Raw genomic sequence first — 3,197 nt, 5'->3', positions numbered from 1 at the left:
GTCTTGACTTGATGGACCTTTGTTGGCAAAGTAGTGTCTCTGCTTTGCAATACACTATCTAGGTTGGTCCTAACTTTCCTTCCAAGAGTAATCATCTTTAAGTTTTATCGCTTCAGTCACCATCTGCAGTGATTTTGGAGCCCCCTTCCCCACCCCCCCCCAAAAAAAAGTCTCACACTGTTTCCACTGAACCAGTTTCCATTATTTTACAATTAAAGTCTGAGACTCTTTCCATTATTTTACAGTTTTAGCCGTGAATTACATAGTATATACATAAAGGAAAGAAAATTAGAATTCATATACATTGTATCCCTAATATATCGAGCCATTTTGTTTATACTTTTGAGAATTAAAGGCACCAATATGTCGAAGCCATCTGGGAATTGATCACCAAGGTAAAGGATCATGTAACCAGGCTTCCTTTGGTGAGATAATTTAATTACAGGTTAATAATATGCTTTCATGAGGGAATACAAACAGTAGCTTTTCAACATGATATATTGAATGTCCTTATCCATTTCTTTTCAAGTTATCACAGAGGACTAAGTGAATTAATCTTGTTCTTTTTGAGAAGGACCTGCCACTCAAAGAAGAATATGAAAAGAAGATAAAAGGGAATGAGAAAGATTATCAGTACGTGGCAATGGAATGGGAGATGGAATCGACTTTAAGGTGATAATGCTCAAAGCATGCAAATTTGACTAAATAGTAACACACCTGAAATCTAAAACAAAGCCATTGGACTTTGGGCTTGAAATGATAACTAAGGACTCCAATTTCAATAGCTCTTACAATGGCTCCAAAGTGCTCACCCCTCTAAAGCATAGTATTTTCACTTACATTTAATGAAAGGTTTCAGTGAAAGAAAAGGAGTGTGTTTTGTCGACCACCCGCTTATCCACAAAGATATTCAACAGATTTCACTGTCCATTAGCTGCAAGAATGAGAACGTTGAACCTAAGTTGGTGTTGTCCTATGGGGTTTACCATACCAAAGCAGTGATATGACTTGATATTGCCACTGCCATCTGAAGGAATGACCACAAATTTGAGATTGCCAATATTAATAGGTAGTCTTCAGGACAGTGTGGATAGTCCAACAAGCAGGGACTCTGCTCAGAAAATTTCGAAGTGAAATATATTTAAGATCAACCACTGATTTTGTTGCTTGCTTACTCCATGAGGACCATGAGTTGCCTCTCTCTTGCAGGATAGGAAAGGGCTGTCATGGGCTGACATACCACTATACCTTATTGGAAATGTAGAAGGCTCCACCATCAGTCCAGAATAACTGCTCTGTAATGGAGATAAATGTGGGTTTGAGAAGTAACTGCAGTTGTAGTAGCAAAGTCTTCAACGTGGCTATTAACTTGAGTGTACCTGCTATGTGAGTGACAATTGAAAATGCTCAACGTTTTTAAAACAGCAGGTTGATCTATCACAATCTGGTCTGTTTGTCTAACTGATATTGCTGATGGGGAAGGTAAGTCACATGGAGATAGGGCACTTGTATTAACAATTATCTGGCTGGTATGAGGCTTTTGTATGAAAGGCACATGTAAACTTGTGGAGGCTGAAAATGCACTCTCTCCACTCATTTCTGGAAGAAAATCAGAGTTATGATCATCTTTGTCGTCCCTTCCTTTAACATAATTCTTGTTATTTCAAACTAATGAAAATATTGGAGACACATCGTTAATCCCAACTCTTCTTTGCATTCTTACTAAAAGTTGGGGATGGTTTGTTTTGAATTTTGATTTACAGTAGGTCTGTAACTAAAAGCAGAGTATTAAATTATTTAGTTTTTTTTATAAACCAAGGTAAAACTGACAATCAAAGCTAAGCTATAAAAATGTATTCCTTTAGTGACACCAATTAAGTAGTGTCAAATATAACACCTCCATTAGTAGTTTTAGCAGGTAATATGTTAGAAACCTTTATGTTCCTCAACTAAAAATATGTTGTATATATACATTAAATAATACTTTAAGTAGCTTCAGAGCTTGTATCTGGTTTCACGTTGCTAGGAAAGTTTTTTTAAACGTCCAATATTTTAAACTCCAGGTGTTCTCAACTTCAAAAATTAAAAGTTTTTCAAAAACTTTCTATTTCAGTTTCAAATTCCATTTTAGCTACATATATGAATATGCTTTCTAGGTCACGTTACTTAATCTTATATATTGCCAATAAGTGAGATTTTTGGAATCCCTTGCTCAAAAGAGAGATGTTTTCTTCTTCCAGAAAGTCCGGTAGTGAAGCAGATCTTTGAAAAGTTTGCCACTTTTCACTAAACCCATAAAGGTTAAGCTTTTAAACTTTTAATTCTATTGGTTTCAAATATTCTGAAAGGCTTCTTCCTTTCCAAGACCTCTTTCTTAAGAAGTTCTTCATTGATCACTATCTATATGCCACTCTCATCCCACCAAATAGATTCAAGCTGATAATTTGCAACTATATCTCAAAGTTTTAGGGGAAATGTGAATGAAAGAAAATCATTCAGCCCATCTGTTTCAGAGACAGAATATATGTAGCATATCCTTTTGATCCAAAGATCCTCAGACAAAGCCTGAAAAGTATATTCTTCAATCATAGATGTCAAAACCTTGCCCCCAGGAAGTGTATAATCATACAAGGAAGATCTAATGGAGGTTTCTAAACCAGTTGATTCAGCCTTAGGAGGCCCATCTTGAATTTCTGAAGAAATATGTGACATCTCAGAGAAATCTTTCTTCAGATACTTTACTCATTTGTCTGATCTTACACACTGCAACTTCAAATGCTGCTTGGCTGGCCTATAGAGAGTTGCTCGCTAGACCATCACACTGGTTCTCAAAGTCAAAAGCTATGACATCACTAAGTCACTGGTCTCCTAGCAATTGAAGGGTAACTGTGACATCACAAAGTTACTGGTCTCCTTGGAAATGAAGGGACATGTTAAACCAGGGTTTACTTCAGCATCAACTTAAAATACAGACTGCTTAAAGAAATAGTAACCAAAGCCATGAAGCCTGCAAAACCTCATTCCTAAAGAATTTTTACATGGGAAAATCACATCAATAAATCTACTTGATATCTGAAATAAAAGGTATTTATCACCCTTTTATACACACATTCTTAACATCCATTACTGGTACTGAAGCAAACTTGGGTCTATTCACTGCTGTGCAGTAAAATCAATAAACTGACTGTGGTTTTCAG

The 3,197-nt window shown here is 36.1% G+C and overlaps 1 pseudogene; it reads right to left on the bottom strand.

Moving 5' to 3' along the window:
- Positions 1 to 1,062: 1,062 nt before the first annotated feature.
- Positions 1,063 to 2,712, bottom strand: LOC128070950 (heat shock transcription factor, Y-linked-like; annotated as a pseudogene).
- Between the last annotated feature and the right edge of the window lie 485 nt (positions 2,713 to 3,197).

Source organism: Budorcas taxicolor, chromosome Y, assembly GCF_023091745.1.
Source record: "Budorcas taxicolor isolate Tak-1 chromosome Y, Takin1.1, whole genome shotgun sequence".
NCBI lineage: Eukaryota > Metazoa > Chordata > Mammalia > Artiodactyla > Bovidae > Budorcas > Budorcas taxicolor.
The sequence above is the reverse complement of the archived record's forward strand: the minus strand, read 5'-3'. Positions and strand labels throughout refer to the sequence as shown.